A 19716-nucleotide genomic window follows, 5' to 3' on the forward strand; every position below is an offset into this window, starting at 1 on the left:
AGACTAGAGAGAGAGAGAAAAAAAAAGCTGAAGGCAGACCTCTCCCCTCCCTTCCCACTGCCTCCTCACCGTGAGATACTACACCAAGATTTGAAGTAAACACTCATTAACTCATAATTGTCTTAGAACATCCCTATCTGTGACTTGTAAAAGTTGCTGGTTCAATAATTCACATTGTTCAAAACAAGGAATCATAAAAAAGGAACAAGCATACAACATGTACTTCAGAGAGAAAAAATGAGGGAAGAAGAAGAAAAGCAGATGAAGAGCCTTATCCAAGAAAAATGTTACCATTGAAACGTTAGATTAAAAAGTAGTGACTGAGCCTATCACCAAGACTTCAAAAAAATTCACTCTCAATACTGAGGAAAAATATGAGAATTTAAGAAAGGCTAGATGGAATTATAACATGAAAGAACTGATACAGCAGAAGGAAGAGAAGGTAGCTGGTGTTGCAAGTAAAATAGTTCCCTAATCTTTCATGTTTAATAACGTGTAATTTATTATTGTTGTTGTTGTTTTATGTGCCCTATGCATGAAACAGCTTTGGCCACCAAGCCCAGCACCAAGCAAAGATGAACAAAGGACTACCATCTGCTGTCCCAGACTGAAATAACGACAAGGTGTCTCTGCTCGCTGCCAGGGGTTGACTCCCTAATCTTTAATAGTTGTTTTTGTTTGTTTTTGAGACAGGGTTTCTCTGTGTAGCCTTGGCTGTTCTGGACTTACTTTGTAGACCAGGCTGGCCTCGAACTCATTGAGATCCACCTGCCTCTGCTTTCCTAAATGTGGGAATCACAGGTGTGCGCTACCGTGCCTGGCTTTCCCTAATCTTTTATATGTAGGTGCCTGAAGGTTTATTTAGGGAACAGGAGATCTGGCTCAGTTGGTAAAGCACCTGCTTTGCATGTACAAAGCCCGCAGTTCTATCTCCAGCACCATCAAAAAAAGAAGAAGATAAATTTAAATCCAGTAGGAGCAGTTTACATGATGGTATATATATCAGGTGCTACTTCTATGTAACATGCCATATATATTTATATGTGACACATAGATATAATATATAACTTAGAAACTTAAACCATCATTTATTGTTTATCATGAAGGAATGAGTTGATAAGGCCATGCTACAGATCTGGGTAGATGTTCTCATACTATGGTCAGCTGAATAGTTGGTTGTAAGGTGGATTATGGAGGATAGACTTGGCTGGGATTTCTCAACTAAGCTCATCTCATTCCTGCAGTAGGCTAGCCAAGTGTGTTGGCTAGTTTTATGTTAACTGGACACACACTAAAGTCATCTCAGAGGAGGGAGCTTCAGTTAAGAGAATGCCTCTGTAAGATCAGGCTATAGGCAAACCTGTACGTCATTTTCTTAATTAGTGAGTGATAGGGGAGGATCCAGGGCATTGTGAGCGGTCCCATCCATGGGATGGGCTGGTGGTCCTAGGATTTATAAGAAAACTGGCTGAGCAAATCACAAGGAGCAAGCCAGTTAGCAGCACCCCTCCATGGCCTGTGTGCATCAGCTCCTGTTTTCAGGTTCCTGCCCTGTTTGAGTTTCTGCTCTCACTGCTTTTGATGATAAACTCTTTTATGGAACTGTGAGTGGCCTTGTGTCTCCATAAAGCTGTTTTATTCCTTTGCTCTCAAAAAATAAAAATCCCGCAATTGGTGTGGTGGCACATGCCTATAGTCCCAGAACTCAGAAGGCAGAGGAAGGAGGATCTCTTCAAGTTCAAGACCAGCCTGGTCTACAGAGCGAGTTCCAGGACAGCCAGATCTACACAGAAATGCTGTCTCTAAAAACAAAACATAATATAACAAACAAACAAACAAAAAAGTATGTAAAGGCTTTGCTTGTACATTTCCTTCATCTGGTAAAGTTTAGGAATATTTACTATTTTCTACTTTCTAAATAAAGTGAGCCCTCTTTTGTCCCTGCACAGGGAGTAAATAGCATTTTAATCTCTCTCCAAATTCTATTTCCTCTTACCTTTCTTTCCTTCCCTTTTTTCACCACCAAATTTTTGTAGATAATGTTATATTTTCTATATTTACTTTTATAATGTGCAAATTGGCTGAATTTATGACATCAACTTGATACACGCTAGAGTCACTGGAAAGGAGGAAACCTCAACTGAGAAATTCCTCCATAAGATGGAGTTATAGGTAAGCTGTAGGGCATTTTCTTAGTTGTTGATTGATAGGGTAGAGTCAAGCCCACTGTGTGTCATCCCTGGGCTGGTGGTCCTGGGTTCTATAAGAAAGCAGGCTGAGCAAGTCATGGGGAGCAAGCCAGTGAGCAGCACCCCTCACCCTTCATGGCCTCTGCATCAGCTCCTGCCTCCAGGTCCCTGCCCTGCTGGAGATCTGCCCTGCTTGAGTTTCTGTCCTGGTTTCCTTCAGTGATCAACTACGATCTGGAAGTGTAGGCCAAATAAACCCTTTTCTCCCCAACTTTCTTTTGGTCACGGTGTTTCATTACAGCAACGGAAACCCTAACTAGGACAAATTGGTAGCAGGATAGTAGGGTGTTGCCGTGCAGACCTGACCATGTTGTTTTTGAGAGGGCTGTGGAGAACTTTGGAACTTTGGGCTAGAAAAGCCTTTGAGTGTCGAGAGCCCCGTGAGCTGTTCTGTAGAACCTTGGAAGATAAGAGTGTGGAAGGCAATGCAGACGATGGAGGCCTGGCTTGGGAAGTTCTAGAGGAAAGTTTTGAGAGCCGCTTTGAAGGCTCTTTTGAGTGCCATTTGCTGGTGTGAGTTGAGAATCCCTGCGTCTGTGTAACTGGGGCTGCAGAATCAGCTGTGCTTTTGAGCCTCTGCAGGAATGCACATGATGGTGGTGGGCTCCCTTGCTGTAACAAACCATGAAAAAACAGGCTCTGCTTGTTTCAGTTTCCTTGTTCTTCACTCACTTCCTCAGCAATGTGGAGGTCTGAATCCCCTCCTGACTGGAAATGTTCTGTATCATCACCATTCTGCAGTGTCAGCTTGTAGATTCTGTCAAGACATGAGCGTTAAGGTTAAAGGCCAGCAGCCATTGTTATTTTATCAGATATTTTCAGCTGAAAGCTATGGGGGGGGAACCCCCTGGAGTCCCCTATCAGATATTCTGCATATCAGCTAATTTGCATTTCAATTCATAGCAGTAGCAAAATTACAATTATTAAGTAGCAACAAAATAATTTTCTGGCTGGGGGTCACCACAACATGAGGAACTATATTAAGGGGTCGCAGCATTAGGAGGGTTGAGAACTGCTAATCCAGATGAACCGGGAGAACTTTCCTCTTCATGATGACCTCACATGTTTCAGGCTGGCTAGGAGGGTGCAGACCCTGAGAGTAACATGACTATTCTGCTTGACTCCAGTCAATTTTAAGTTACACTTCGGATCTGGGGGAAAAAAGTCCAATTTCCCTGAAGCAGAATATACAATAAATACTCAGAGATAAACTTAGCAAGACATGTAGAAGCCTCATAAAAGAAAATTTTTTAAATGGAAGTGAGGGGCACAAAGGAAGGCTTGCAGAAATGGAAAGGGATATTTTGTTCTTGGACATAAAGACTCAATTTCACAAAGATATAAATTTTGTAAATTAATCTATAAATTTAATGTAACTCCAATAGAAACGCCAAAAGAGCTCTTTAAAACCAGACGAACTCATTCCAGTGTTTAGATGGGGAAGGAGACATGGAAGAACAGCCAGAAACCTTTTAAAATCTGTGAAGTGCCTTTCCTGTAGGAGGGGCAGTGGGACGTGCTGGGAGTCAATTCTCCCTCCGCTAGACAGAGTTACACGACCATGGAAAGCATTGTTTTTGTTCCTCTTTATTTTATGAAATTTAGAATAAAATGGCTCAAAGACATGGGAGGGTTGAGATAATTTGGTGGGTGGATGCACATCACCTTCAGCAAAACTACTTTTTTTTTTTTTTTCCACTTCTAAACTTTCAGGATTTTTTTTCTAACATAATACTGAAGACAGGGGCGTGATGGTGAAGGCTGAAGATAAATTTTGGTTACAAATTAAGCCTGACTCATTAAATTTGTCTTGATTATTATTTGTAGGTGAAGCAAGAGTGGTCATTTCTAGAAATGTCCCCTTAAGTTTGCCTTGTGAAGTCAGAGGCCATATACTATTGAAGAGTTACAAGACTAATTTCTAGTTTTTTTTAAATGTTTATTTAAAAATATTTTTCTTTGTTTTTATTTTATGTGCACGAGTGTTTTCCCTGCATACATGTTTGTGTGTTAAGTGCATGAAGTGCCATGGGGGCCGAAGAGAGTGTCAGGTCCTCCGGAACTGGAGTTAGAGATGTGAGCCACCGTATGGGTACTGGGATTTGAACTAGGGTTCTCTGGAAGAGCATCCAGTGCCCTTAACTGCTGAGCCATGTCTTCAGCTCCTGTAGTTGCTTCTTAAAAGAGTTTCAAATTAGACACATTTTATTTATAAATTTTTAGAAAAACGAACAAAGTAAAAAATCAGAAAAGGAAATAAAAATAATTAAAGGTGGGAAAAACCAGTTTCATTTATATGAGACATGTGGAAGCCAGTATTTTATAAGCTTAACTTACACACATATACATGAACACATGTATATGTGTGTATTCATACTCATAAGCAAGTTTAATTGAAGTTGCCCTACATAGGTGATAATGCTCATGCCAGAAGTTATAGACTATTAAATTAAAAGTCCAGTACCAGGTGTGGGATACCTCCCTCTCTTGTTTTTCAGGGGTGTCTTGGAGACTTCCCCCCAAAACAATAGAGGCTATTGCCATTATTCTTGGTTGACCACCAGAACTTGATGGTAAAATCCTGTTGCTGAAAACATATGCCTTGATCACAGGGTGTGGAGAAATCAAACTGGTAATGACTGGGAAGCGGCCTCTCTGCCCACTTGCTTTCATAGGACCAGGAAGTACTAGTCAGCCTGCTGGGGACGGGGCAGAGTCATCAACAGTGCTTTGCAGCTGGGAAACCCGTGAGCTACGGTAACGATCAGCTTGACAAGACATGCCAAGTGCAATAGTGGCATGGATTTTATGTAACCAACCACTTTCTGATTGGATCTAAGACCTGGTCCCCAGTAGGAAATACGGCCCTGGCATTGTAAATTCTGGTCTCAGAGGTGAACCTGTTACTGTTATTTTGTCACACAAATGCACACACTATCAAACTGTTGGCTAAATTTGTATCTCTGCCCATAGATCAGTGCAGCTCTCAGATTTCACCAGTGAAGTTTCTTCATCAGTGGATGGTAGTTAATACAGAAACTGACAATTGGTCAAAATGCACAGAATAAGTGGTGTGCTTAGCCATAAATGGAACTTTTATATCACACCCCTACCCCAGATTCCAGGGACCTTCGCAGTAGAGGGGGCAGAAAGATTGTAAGAGCCGCATTGTGGGACAAAAGAGTATTCTGTGGACATGATAAGATTGGTGCACTCATGAATCACAGCCACTGTGGTTGCTTGCATAAGATCTACACAAGATAAAGCCAGTCAACCTTTCAGCATGGAGGGGAGCCTTGCTCATGAACCTTTCCTCCTAGCTGAGGAGCTATTGACAGTTCATGCCTGTGCAAGGAGAGTCAGTTTTCCCTAAGAGTGTGGCCTTTAGCAGGTCAACAGTGCTACAGTAGGCCCCATATTCATGTGTATATGGGCAACGCAAATGAGACTTAGGTTACATTTAAAAAGTAGACAGGAGGCTGGGGATGGGTGGGGAGGGTGGATCAGGAGTTGGGTGTAATATTTAATTACATCGTACTCATATATAATTCTCAAAGAATTAGTAAAATAATAGATTTTACATTTATTTTGTGTGTGTGTGTGTGTGCGTGTGTGGTGTGTGTGTGTGCATGTGTGGTATGTGTGTGTGCGTGTGTGGTGTGTGTGTGTATCCTTGGATTTTGAGCAAGTCCTTTTCCAAAGTCTTGAGAATTAACTGAACAGATGGCCAAGCTCACAGGCATTCTCTGAAAGGCACTAAAGGAGCTATTGCTTCCAATATATACTAAATAAAGGACAATTACTGAGTTCATAACCTGCCTATTACTCATGCATCTTTTTTAAAATTAAATATTTATTTTTTTATAGTAATTACAGTTTATTTACTTTGTATCCCACCTATAGCCCCCTTCCTCATTCCCTCCCAATCCCACTCTCCCTCCCTCATGTCCTCCATGCCCCTCTCTAAGTCCACTGATAGGGGAAGTCCTCCTCCCCTTCCATCTGACCCTAGCTTATCAGGTCTCATCAGGACTGGCTGCAATGTCCTCCTCTGTGGCCTAGCAAGTCTGCTCCTCCCTCGGGTGGGGGGGTCATCCACTGAGTTCATGTTAGAAACAGTCCCTATTTCCCTTACTAGGGAACCCACTGGGATACTGAGCTGCCAACTCATGCATCTTTTGACAAAGTAGGTCTGACTTATGTAGGAAGCCTGGGTTGTTGGAGAAATTATGTAAATGATGATTAATTAGAAGCCCCATTCCAATTCTGTTTATAATATTATTTTTATGAATGAGTTCAGAACAAGTGCATTCCATAGTATACACAGATGCATGAAGAGCTGACAGAAATTGGGAATGGAGGATTTTTAATTGGACATATATATATATATATATTAATAGAAGTAAGAGCCATTTATTCTATAGCTAATGCATGACAGATATTGTGATAACTTGTTTGTACAGCACTTTTACCATCTCTATCTGCCTGTCAATCATCTATTTTTGTATCTACCTGTCAACATATCTATATGTTTATCTATGTATCTATATATCGATTAGCTCTGTGTGTGTGTGTTTATCTGTCTGTGTATCTATCATCTCTATCTGGGTGTATATATGTATGTATACTGGCTTGTTTTGTGTCAACTTGACATAAGCTATAGTCAACAGAGAGGAAGGAGTCTCAGTTGAGGAAATACCTCCATGAGACCCAGCTGTAAGGCATTTTTCCAATTAGTGATCAGTGGGGGAAGGCCCAGCTCATGGTGGATGGTGTCATCCTGGGTTGATGGTTCTGAGTTTCTATAACAGGCTAAGAAAGCCAATAAGCAGCACCCTTCCATGGCCTCTGCATCAGCTCCTGCCACCAGAATTCTATCCTGTTTGAGTTCCTGTCCTGACTTCCTTCAGTGATGAACAGCAATGTGGAAGTGTAAGCCGAATAAACCCTTTCCTTCCCGACTTGCTTTATGGTTAGTGTGTTTTGTCACAGCAATAGAAACATAACTAAGACGTACGTGTGTGTGTGAGGGCCTACCTACCTATCTTTATTTCCAAAATAACATTAAAAGTTGTTATTATCATCATCTCAATTTTATAAATGAGAGAACTGAGTTGGAGAAACTTGGTAACTTCCCGAAGTCATCCAGAGCTAGGATGCAAACCTAAATGTGCCAGTCTGTTAAGCTATTTGTTTGCTTTGTTGAGACGGGGTCTCTCTACCATAGTCCTGGCTATCCTGGAATTTGCTATGTAAACCAGGATGGGTTTGAAGTTACAGAAATCCATCTGCCTCTGGCTCCCAGGTGCTGGGATTAAAGGCATGCACCACCATGCCTGGCCTCCATTCTAAATCCCATGCTTTTTACTTTCATGAAGTGCTGAGAGTTCAGTAGACTAAGATGAGAGTGGCTTGTCCTGAATCAGGAACTCTCCTAGTAGAGCCAAGGGAAAAAAATGTAGTTATCCTAGGTCAGAGCGTCAAGTATTATTACTTCTAGTGACAGTTCTAAACTATGTTGCAAGTGAACAGCAAGAGACTTTATACAATTTGTGGGAGAAAATACAGCGTGGCTCTTACCTGGATTCTGACCTGTTTTTCTTTGTGAGGGAAAGAAGATGAATTTGCATTTGGCAACTCCCACCTGTCACTCCCATGTAGGGTAGATGCTCTACATGCACATCATCTGTGAGGGGAGTGAAGCAGAAGCTGCTAAAATCTCCTCAGCTGAGGATGCTGTCAAGGACTGTGGAACTCTTTCATGTGTCGATCTCCAATCTCTTCTCATTTGGTTCCCGGGGTCTTTGAGCAGTGCTGGAGTATCTTTATACCTTGGTGTAAAGTGGACAGAGGTCTAATGCCACTAGATCACAGCTGCCCCTCGCTCAGCTGTACGGTCCTGGGAAAATCGCTCAGTTTTCCCCAACTTCAGTGCTCCTACCTGTAAAGTGGGGTTGCACCATATGTACACTGATTTCACAGGCTCTTCAACAGGCTTATAGTAAGATTAGATGTAATTGCTGGTTTGAGAGATTTGCTAACAAGCAAGACCTTTACTATTGTTGGTGGTGGTAATGTGCATGTGTATGTGTTTTGCCTGCATGTAGGTCTGCTGGTCAGGTTACTCTCCATCTTTTCTATTACAGACAGAATCTTTCACCAAACCCAAGCTCACCATTTGGCTGGGCTGGCTGGCAAGGGAGCTCTTGGGGATTCAGCTGTTTCCAACCACAGTGCTAGGGTTGCAGCCCTGCTTTTTTTTTCTTTCTTTCTTTTTTTTATGTGGGCGCTGAGCATTTGAGCTCAGATCCTCATGCTTGCAGAGGACTCATCTGTAGTATGATGCAGAGCAAGTGCCTTTATGCAGTGAGCTATCTGCCTAGCATCCTGGTGGTTTAAAGGTCCTAGGAGACAGCATCCTGACAGTATATCACATGTCCTCTCTCAAGTGTCCTTCATCTCTTCATCCACCCCCACGAGCCTTCCACCCACTCCTCTGAGCCTCTGCTTGCCCATTGCTCAAACATGCCACTCTTCAACCAAAAATCTATCAGGGAAACATTCACAGCAGTTGAGAGCTCCGGCAGGGCTAGTCCCATTTTTGGTAAGATATTGGTAGGATATTTGAAAATGAGCTCTGAAAGCCATTACTTTTCCCCTAAATGGAGTTTTTCCTGGAAGGCCATAAAAAGAGAAGAGATTAAATTTTTTACTAGGTTGATCAGGTTACACACATCCCCTGGCCTGATACATCACAAACAAGAAAACAATAAAAAACATTTATACCAGGTCGTTTGGCCAGGAGTCTCCCCAACACATCATAAAGCATCGGGGCCTGACAAGTGAGAGACTGGAATCATCTGTGCCCATAAACTCGCTCTCACTCACAGCTGCTGCATCAGGGGAAAGTGTGGGGAGCACCGAGGATGGAGGAACAGGCCTTGGGAACTTGTGAGAATGGACTCAAGGTCCCAGGCTCTCTCTCTGACTCGTTGGCTGTACCAGACCTTCCAACAGAGAGAAATTCTAGTACTCCCATGTTTACTCTGACCAGAAGCTCGAGAACCCATCTGTAGCGTGATACTGAGGATATCTAAAAGGCTGGGGAATTGGATTTTTTCCTGAGCCCCTGACTGAGTAAGAGGAGTAACTGAGAAGAGGAGGAAGGAAGAATGATGTTGTGAATAAAAATGAGAAACTCCTTTGGAAGACTGAAAACATTTATGAAACTGTTTCAGATGGCACTTAAGGTCCTTGGCTCTTATAGACAGTCCTTCTCTGGTGACTGAGCAGAGAACAGGGACAGAGGGGCATCCTGCATCTCCTTGCCCCAACACTGCCTACATCGTCATGGTGTTTGCCTCTGATTTGTCTTTACCGTTAAACTGGAGGGTAAATTGAGTGAGTACCTGATATACTGTGCTCCAATCAGTGCTTACCTTTATGTTTGAGGCCTGACTAGACTCATCAAGTCCTTTAGGTTTAAAAAAAAAAAAACCCATTCTTTCACTGATGAAACTGTACCTCAAATTATGTGATCCCTACTTGATAAAGTCATAGATTTCTTGTCAGAATCTCAAAGTAAATGCCAAAAAATGTCGATGGAAGTCTGTTCGCTACCAACCAGTCTGGCGCCTCATCACCACGTTTATGCCATCTTCACAGTGGCACCATGGCTGCTCAGTTATCAAACTGGGGAACTTTATTGTCCCCTGCCTCCAACCCACACGTTCAAGTCAGCGCGAAACGTTCACAACATGCTTCGGATTCTTCTGTGTTGCTCCGCTGCTCCATCACCTCAGTTCAAACCCTTGCCAACTGTCACCACCTGTGTGTACTGATTTGTCTTTCTAAATTTTTAATCTTCACAGATCCATGCTCTTTGCCTAAACATATTAGGGTTTCCTGAATCCACATCCTCAGCCACCTCGTCCTTCCTCTGTTAGTTTTAAGCAAACCCTAGATACTACACCTCTCTATCCACACTCTGCTGTGTGTACAGAGAGTGGAATATTATATAACAGGTAATTATGTAGCATACAGGTATGTGTATACGTATGTACATGTATGGTACTTACTCTCTGCCCTTCGACCAGCTGTGAGTTTCTGCGTTACCCACTGTTCACTTCACAGAGGAGCTTTCATGATGAGGTTTGAGATCTGCGTTAATCTATGGGTGGAACAATAAAGATTTAGAAGGCACTTTAATAGCATGTCCATTGGCAGAAAAATAGAAGCAGTTTCACTCCTGCGGCCTAGCTATGAGCTCCCATACCATGGGTTCTTGGCTAGATTTGCAGTGCCAGGTCTGTGTTTCCTTGTGAGTGGGCCTTAAGTCCTATCTGAAAGTGTTTCGTTATCTCTATAACGTTGGTGCCACCATTGCATCCATACAGATATTTTGCCATGCTGCTCATTACTGCAGCTCGCAGGGTTCACAGCTGGGTAAGACTGTTGATAATTTTTATTCCCCAGAAGACCACCAGTAGCTTCTTGTATATGAAAACTAAGCTGGCAGTGAGAAGCTTGCCACTCAGTACCACTGTAAAGTCTCCACATCCTGTGTGGTGTCTTTCGTAATATGCTTTACCATCCTGTTGTGGTGGATAAGCAAGAGAAATGGTAATAGCCTATAATGCTGTGAAGGTCTGGGTCCACCTCTGATCAACAGAGTGAGGGGAGCTTTCAGGTCCCTTTCAACAGGCAGTTGTGAACCATCGTGTGGTGACTATGAATGGAGCCCAGGCCCTATGAAAGAGCAGCAAGCACTTTTAACCATTGAGCTGCCTCTTCAGTACCATAGGCTATTTATTTATTCTTTATTTTTTTAATGGCCTGGATATTTTTAATTTTAGTAAATATTTGTATTAACTATTTGAGAATTTTATACAATGTATTTTGATCATATTCATTCCCTCTAATTCGCGCCAGATCCACCCCTCACTTTTCTTTTTTTGTTTTTATATTTATTTATTTATTACACTTTATTCACTTTGTATCCCCCCATAAACCCCTCCCTCCTCCCCTCCTGATCCCTCCCTCCCTCCCCCTTCACGCATGCCCCTCCCCAAGTCCACTGATGGGGAGGTCCTCCTCTCCTTCCTTCTGATCTTAGTCTATCAGGTCTCATCAGGAGTGGCTGCACTGTCGTCTTCTGTGGCCTGGTAAGGCTGCTCCCCCCTCAGGGGGGTTACATAGTAATGGGAAGAGGGACTGCCTCTGACATAGGCTATTTAATAAACAGTGTGGTAACATGAATTTTCCTGTCTGATTTTAAATTAGAAAAAAAGATTTAGTAAAAGTTTGGAAGGAAGACCGGGTCAAACAGATGTTTTCTTATTTTTGCGTGTGTGAGTGGTGTGCATGTGTGCATATGTACATTCACATGTGTGAGAGAATATAGTGGCTGTTGCTATGGGCTAGTGGGAGGGGCAGACAGAAGTTTAGTCAAAGGCAACAAAGTTTGAGTAATAAAAGAAGAAAGTTATAATAGAGAGTGTGTATATAGCACAGGATCTGCTGTAAATAATATCGCACTATGTTTTAAGATTTCTAAGAGAACAACTCTTATATTTATAGAAAGAAAATAAATAAATATGGTGGAAAGACACTTTCAGAGGGGAAGATAGCTCTGTGGCATGGATTGCAACTCGAGTCTAGACTTATCTCTGAATTCGTCAAGTTGTATTCCTTAACTAAGTGAGCATATCTTTTCTCTATAGTAATTGCAGCACAACCGAGCCACAAGAAAATGAAGTCATTTGCTCAAGCAAAGAACCGTGTCTTTTTTGGCAATATGCTAATGAGAATGGCCCCAAAATTGCTGAGACATGTTCTTTTAAGCCTTGTTTTTATGTGAAAAAGTAGTTAGTGACTGTTGAAGCAGCCACCCTCTAGCGCCTTATGTGGAGCATGCTGTGCTCAGCAAATGTCTGTTAGGTGTCTTGCTGGTGACTCATACTGTGCCCCCATCCTGAAACTGACTTCCTTTCTATTCTGATCTCTGCTGTCCTGTTTTGGGTCTTCATCACCTCTTACCTGAATTAAGGAGACTGTTCTTTGTTTGCAGCCTCATGGCTGAGGTTGTGTTTATGCTACAAACTGGTTTATCTCACGCTCCTGCTTAAAATCCCCCAGCAATTCTGCATCACCCTGGAAATAAAGTTAAAGCTGGGCAGTGGTGGTGCACACCTTTAATCCCAGCACTCTGGAGGCAGAGGCAGGAGGAGCTCTGTGAGTTTAAGACCAGATGGTCGAGAGAGAGAGAGAGAGAGAGAGAGAGAGAGAGAGAGAGAGAGAGTTCCAGGACAGCCAGGGCTACACAAAGAAACCCTGTTTTGAAAAACCAATATACACAAACAAACAAACAAATAAACTATAGTTCAAGCAAATTATAAGGCTGCAGAACCCTCCAAAGTCTGGCTCTTCCCTATCTCCTGCCTCCTCCCCTCCCACAGGTCATCTCATGCTCTCCTTTTCTTTTCTACATTCCTTGAAGCTCTCTGTACTCACCGTCTGTCTTCCTATTTGTGGAGTCCTTTGCTCCATTACCTTTTGTCTGAACACTTCCAGTTTGCCAACTCTTCCTCCCACCCCCCACTCAGACTTATCACACCATTTCCAGCTTTAGCTTCTCCAGGAGTCCAGGCTAAGCTTGGTTCCTTCTTTAGCATTCTTACTTACAGCACCTATCACTTAAATATCAGAGATCAGACCTCTACTCTTGCCTGATGCGTCTAAAACAAAAAGGGGGAACTGTAGAGAGCTGCGTAATGCCATGCCTTAAAGATGGAGCTGGTTTCCGCCTTCCACCTTCCGGATGGTGAGTGCTCTCTGTCACAAACAACTCCACATTTGGCTAAGGCTGAGGATCTGGCTTGCTTCCATGTATGTGGACCTATTTGCATTGCCCATATGGCACGCTGGGGTTGGCTACCCAGAGGCTATTTAAGCTGTGGGCTGGCTTTCCCCAGGGTCAGATGATTGTTCAAGGTTCCTGAATAAACTGCATTGAAAAAAAAAATAAATAAAAAATAAATACCACATCACACACAAACAAAAAAAATGCTGGTCTTATGCTTTTTTCCTACCACAGTTTATTCATGCTTCTCATTGTTTGAGATGACCTCATGTATTAGCATGTCAAGTGGTACGACTGTGTGATGTTCATGGAGAGAACCCAAGTCTAGAGATCTGATGCTTAGAATCCTTCAGACAGCATTCTAGGAAACTTCTCGATCTGTGACAACCACATGTAAAGTCATTTGAACAGAACTGAACAAAAAGAAAACCACTGTTCACTTGTTCTGTCTTACATGGAATAGCCTTTCAGTACTTGTGGTGGCTTGAAAGAAAATGGCCCCCATAGGCTCACAGGTAGTGGCACTGTTAGGAGGTGTGGCCTTGTTGGAGGAAATGTGTCATTAGGGAGTGGGCTTTGAGGTCTCAGATGCTCAAGCCAGGTCTAGTGTGACATTTACTTTCTGCTGCCTCTCTATCCAGATCTAGATCTCTTAGCTCCTTCTCTAGCATCATGTCTGTCTGCTTGTTGCCACACTTCCTTTCACGATGATCATGTACTAAACCTCTGGAACTGTAAGCCAGTCTGAATTAAATGTTTTCCTTTATAAGAGTTGCTGTGCTGCCATGGGCTACGTCCGAGCAGGGGTTCTAGGTTATATCAATGCATGGTCCTTGGTTGGAGAATCAGTCTCAGATAAGACCCAGATATATTTGGTCCTTGTGGAGCTCCTGTCCTCTCCAGAGCTTACTAACTCCCCCTTCTTTCATATGATTCCCTACACTCTGCCCAAGGTTGGTTATGAGTCTCAGCATCTGCTTTGATACACTGCTAGGTAGAGTCTTTCAGTTGCCCTCTGTGGTAGGCTCCTGTCCTGTTTCTTGTTTTCTCCTACTTCCAATGTCCATCCCATTTGTCTTTCTAAGTGAGGATTGATCATCGTACCGTGGGTCCTTCTTCTTGTTTAGCTTCTTTGGGTGTGCAGATTTTAGTATGTTTATCCTATCTTTTAGGTGGGTTCCCTAGAAAGGGGAACAGGGACTGTCTCTGACATGAACTCAGTGGCTGGCTCTTTGACCTCCTCACCCCCCATGGGAGGAGCAGCCTAGCTGGGCCACAGTTGAGGACATTGCATCCAGTCCTGTTGAGACCTGATAAGCTAGGGTCAGATGGAAGGGAAGGAGGACCTCCCCTATCAGTGGACTTAGAGAGGGGCAGGGAGGAGATGAGGGAGGGAGGGTGGGATTGGAAGGGAAAGAGGGAGGGGGGCTACAGCTGGGATACAAAGTAATTAAACTGTAATTAATATAAAAATAAAAATGTAATTAAAAAAAGAAAGGGTAAAAAAAAAGTTGCACAGGGTCATGGTATCTCTTCATAACAATAAAACCCTAACTGAGATAGTTCTCATCAGATGGTACCTGCATTAATTACTTCTCTATTCCTGTCAGAAAACACCATGACCAAAGCAACTTATGGAAGAAAGAGCTTGCTTGGGCTTTTGGTTCCAGAGAGTAAGAGTCTGTGATAGCAGGACAGAAACAGCAGGCACTGGGCAGCAGGCAGAGGCTGCAGGAAGGAACAGGAACCAAGTGCTCACATCTTCAGCTACAGATGCAAAGCAGAGAGAGCTAACTAGAAATCACTTGAATATTTAAACTCTCAAACACTGTTCCCAGTGACATACTTCCTCCAGCAAGGCCACATTTCCTAAACCTTTCCAGACAGTCCCACCAACAGTAGACCAAGTATTCAAATTCCAGACTATGGCAGACATTTATCTTCAAACCACCACAGCACTTTTCTCCATTTGGCAGTCGTATGAATGCTGTCATCATAGGCTGATGGATTAATTCTAGATCTTTTTCTCCAGCCCTACTCTCTCTCTTAAGTTTTGTACCCTCATCTCCACCTACACGTGCAGTATTTTCACCTGTGACTTGTGCCATATTGACATTACCAGGTCTCTGAAACAATTCATCTTCCCTTAGTCTGCATCTTTTCCTCTGTATGCCCAAGAGTGGCACCATCTGCTTTCAACTTTAGACACATTGTTAGCTCTTCATTGTCATTAATGTGGCATTGTGGAGCTGGAAAAACAAGGGAGAGATAGAGATGGGAGGCAAATCCTTCAGTGAGACAGCGTAAGAAGGGAAGCAGGGAAGTGCCGATCAGTGATAAAAGGTGGGCTGAGCTGGGTATCAGAAGACTGTGTGAGTCATGCTGAGGAGCTTGCCTTAGGTTGACCATGACAGCAACCCAACATAATCAGATACAGAGCTTTGAGGAGAGGCAGTACTTGAGATTTGGGCTTTGGAAGTCTTAATCTCATTGTGGTGTTATAGAATGCATTGTAAGAGCTTAAATTCAGGTCAGAGGGAGGGTTGGGATCTGGATGCAGATCAAGAAACGGTGGGATGACTCAGGAGATGACTGAAAAGCAAGAAGACAGTGTGGAAGTTCAAGGTGAGGAAGGGTGCTCGGAGAACTGCTGGTCGAAGGGATACTCCTTTCTCAGAAGGGGTCACTGAAGGGTCCCAATAAACGGCTCTGGGAAGGTGAGATTGGCCATGTCTAGCTTCCTGACCCACAGCCCTCTCCATGGCTGCAGCTGACCTTGCCTGCTGTAACTGTAAGACGAATAATCAGGAGAGGATGCACGAGAATGGTTTTTGCATCATCTGCAGGGAGTTGAGGTTAGGAACTGAAAGGAAAGGGAGGCTTATTTCCTTAGAACTAGCTGTTGATTGCAAGACCTTAGTATCTCTCTTGAGCAAAAGGATCCATTTTAGTTTCCATGTGCAGTTTAGGACCTTGATTATGCTCAAGAGTACTTCTAGAGGAGATGCAGAAGAACAGTAGGTTGTAAAGTGTGACTCACTTCTCAAAGATATGGGATTCTTCCAAAGAGGCGAAGTTTCTCAGTTCACAGTTCTTTGCTTACAAACAGGAAGGAAGAAACTGCAAATTCAGGGCAAAGGAATTTCCTCAGATCTCCCTTCCCGAGAAGACCTGGGATTAGAACAACCAGGGAGCGTGGGCTGTTTTCATTAGAAAGTAACTAAAATAAAGGAAGAAAAAAAAAAAGTCGATTTCTTTTAAAAGGCGATCTTTGGACCCATAAGGAGAATGGTGACGAAATCATGGGTGCATTTTCATTAGACTCTTTCATGTTTGAGAAAATATTGCCATGCAGTGGGGTTTAGGCTACCTGGGGAGGATGGGGGTCAGAAGCCTGGAATAGTCATTCTCTTACCCTGGCAGTACGGTGGAAAATTTCCCATTAGTTTATTTCTGGGTCTTTTATTTGATTCCATTGATCCACCAGCCAGTTTCTATGCCAGTACCATGCAGTTTTTACTACTGTTGTTCTGTAGTACAGCTTGAGATCAGGGATGGAGAAACCTCCAGAAGTTCTTTTATTGTAGAGGATTGTTTTAGCGATTCTGGGTTTTTTGTTTTTCCAAATGAAGTTGGGAATTGTTCTTTCAAGGTCTGTAAAGAATTGTGTTGATAATTTGATGGGAATTGCATTGAATCTGTAGATTGCTTTTGGTAAGATGGCCATTTTTACTATGTTAATCCTGCCAAGCCATGAGCATGGGAAATCTTTCCATCTTCTGATTTCTTTCTTCAGAGACTTGAAATTTTTTTCATACAAGTCTTTGACTTGCTTGGTTAGAGTCACACCAAGGTACTTTATGTTCTTTGTGGCTATTGTGAAAGGTGTTGTTTCCCTAATTTCGTTCTCAGCCCATTTATCTTTTGTATACAGGAAGGCTACTGATTTTTTGACAAAGATGACAAAAACCATACAATGAAAAAAGGATAGCATCTTCAACAAATGGTGCTTGTCTAACTGGATATCTACATGTAGAAAAATGCCAATAGATCCATACTTATCACCCTGCACAAAACTAAAGTCCAGGTGGATCAAAGACCTCAATATAAAACCAGACACACTAAACATGTTAGAAGAAAAAGTGGGAAAGAGCCTTGAACTCATTGGCACAGGAGACAACTTCCTGAACAGAATACCAACAGCACAGGCTCTAAGAGCAGCAATCAATAAATGGGACCTCATGAAACTAAAAAAACTTCTGTAAAGCAAAGGACACTGTCGTCAGAACAAAACGACAGCCTACAAATTGGGAAATGATGTTCACCAACCCTATATCTGACAGAGGTCTAATATCCAGAATGTATAAAGAACTCAAGAAGTTAAACAGCAACAAATCAAGTAATCCAATTAAAAATGGGGTACATAGCTAAACAGAGAATTCTCAATAGAGGAATATCAAATGATAGAGAAACACTTAAAGAAATGTTCAACATCCTTAGCTATCAGGGAAATGCAAATCAGAACAACCCTGAGATTTCACCTTACACCCATCGGAATGGCTAAGATAAAAAACTCAAGTGACAACACATGCTAGAGAGGTTGTAGAGAAAGGGGAACCCTCCTCCATTGCTGGTGGAAATGTAAACTTGTACAACCACTTTGGAAATTGATCTGGTGTTTTCTCAATTAGGAATAGTGCTACCTCAAGACCCAGCCAAACCACTCCTAGGCATATATCCAAAAGATGCTCAAGTATACAATAAGGACATTTGCTCAACCATGTTTGTAGCAGCTTTATTCATAATAGCCAGAACCTGGAAACAATCCAGATGTCCCTCAGCTGAGGAATGGATACAGAAATTGTGGTGCATTTACACAATGGAATACTACTCAGTAATTAACAACAAGAAAATCATGAAATTTGCAGGCAAGTGTGGGAACTAGAAAAGATCATCCTGAGTGAGGTAACCCAGAAGCAGAAAGACATACATGTTATATACTTACTTATAAGTGGATTTTAGACATATAACATAGGCTAATCATGCTAAAATCTGTACACTTAAAGAAGCTAATCAAGAAGGAGGACCCTGGTGATTAATCCTCATTCAGAAAGGCAAATGGGATGGACATCAGAGAGGAAGAAAACAGGAAACAGGACAGGATCCTACCACAGAGAGACTCTGAAAGTCTTTACCCTTCAGGGTATCAAAGCAGAGGCTGAGACTCATAGCCAAACTTTGGGCAGAGTACAGGGAATCTTATGAAAGAAGGGAGAGATAGAAAGACCTGGAGAGGACAGAAACTCCACAAGGAGAGGAAAAGAAATCTGGGCACAGGGATCTTTTCTGAGACTGATACTCCAACCAAGGACCATTCATGGAGATAACCTAGAACCTCTGCATAGATGTTGCCCATGGCTGCTCAGTGTCCAAGTGGATTCCCTAGTAATGGGAACAGGGACTGTCTCTGACATGAACTGATTGGCCTGCTCTTTTATCACCCCTCCTGAGGAGGTGCAGCCTTACCAGGCCACAGAAGACAATGCAGCCACTCCTGATGAAACCTGATAGACTAGGATCAGATGGAAGGGGAAGAGACCCCCTCCCATCAGTAGACTTGGGGAGGGGCATGGGTGGAGATGAGAAAGGGAGGGTGGGACTGGGAGGGGATGAGAGAGGGGCCTACAGTTGGAATACAAAGCAAATAAACTGCAATTAATAAAAAATTAAAATTTTAAAAAGTCTTAATGATGGCGTGTAGAGTTTGAAAATTAACAATGTTTTCTCTCATTAAAGAGAATTTAATAAGAAGCTGGAAAGATGGCTAAGCAGTTAACAGCACTTGCTGTGCAATCATGAGTACTAGAGTTCAGACCCCAGTACCCAAGAAACAGGCCAGGCATTTACAAACACCAGGTATGTGCATTTCCAAGAGCTCTGAAACCCTCTGATTTCTATGCTCATATAGCCATGAGCACCTTTGTCCTACACATCACACACACTAATAAATAATAATATAATGATGAACTTCTAAATTTTGCAAATTCACGTAGGACCCTTGTTGGCAAACAGCCAGATATTTGCATAGTTTCTTGAATTAGCATTGGAGATTCACTCAGACACTGGCTCTTTATTTCTCCACCTGTTTTGCTGGTACAACACAAAGAGTGCATCCCAAGGCTTGGTTAAGTCATTCCAGCATCTGGAAACCTGCTGACTAACCCCAGCACACAGACATGTCTAAAGCTAGGGAGTTCTCTGTGTACGTGATGCTTCAACTCAGAACGAGTCTTCATATTAAGCAACTAACTTGTTGTTTATCCAAGTGCCCAGAACCAGACACAATTAGGCATGCACACAAATGTTTCCCACAATCATTGCCAGATGCTTCGTGATTAAAAAGAACACAAGGATTTCCTAAAAGGCATGCGGTTGTGGCTACAGCAAAGTGTCAAGCAATGATAGGTTGTCACGGAGAATGCAACCTCCATGTCTCAGGAAGGTACTGAATGATATACACGTTTAAGCAAAGAGTCATTTTACAGTATTAGTTCTACAGGTGTGGATGAAGTGTCCCACATACACCGCCATGAAGAATGGCAAAGA

General features: G+C 42.6%; 1 long non-coding RNA gene across 3 annotated transcripts in view; it reads right to left on the bottom strand.

Annotated features, from left to right (window-relative positions):
* LOC132646383 (uncharacterized) overlaps positions 1–19716 on the bottom strand; it is an 83168-nt gene that overhangs the window by 45642 nt on the left and 17810 nt on the right. For 2 of the 3 annotated variants that reach the window (XR_009584616.1, XR_009584617.1), the window contains exons 2-3: positions 10328–10419; positions 1069–3006 (exon numbers count right to left, since the gene is read on the bottom strand). This is a non-coding gene — a long non-coding RNA (uncharacterized LOC132646383). Of the gene's footprint in view, positions 1–1068; positions 3007–10327; positions 10420–19716 lie in introns of those variants that run through there. The other variant, XR_009584615.1, reaches the window with a different exon arrangement.

The sequence above is a fragment of the Meriones unguiculatus genome, chromosome 1 (genome assembly GCF_030254825.1).
Source record: "Meriones unguiculatus strain TT.TT164.6M chromosome 1, Bangor_MerUng_6.1, whole genome shotgun sequence".
NCBI lineage: Eukaryota > Metazoa > Chordata > Mammalia > Rodentia > Muridae > Meriones > Meriones unguiculatus.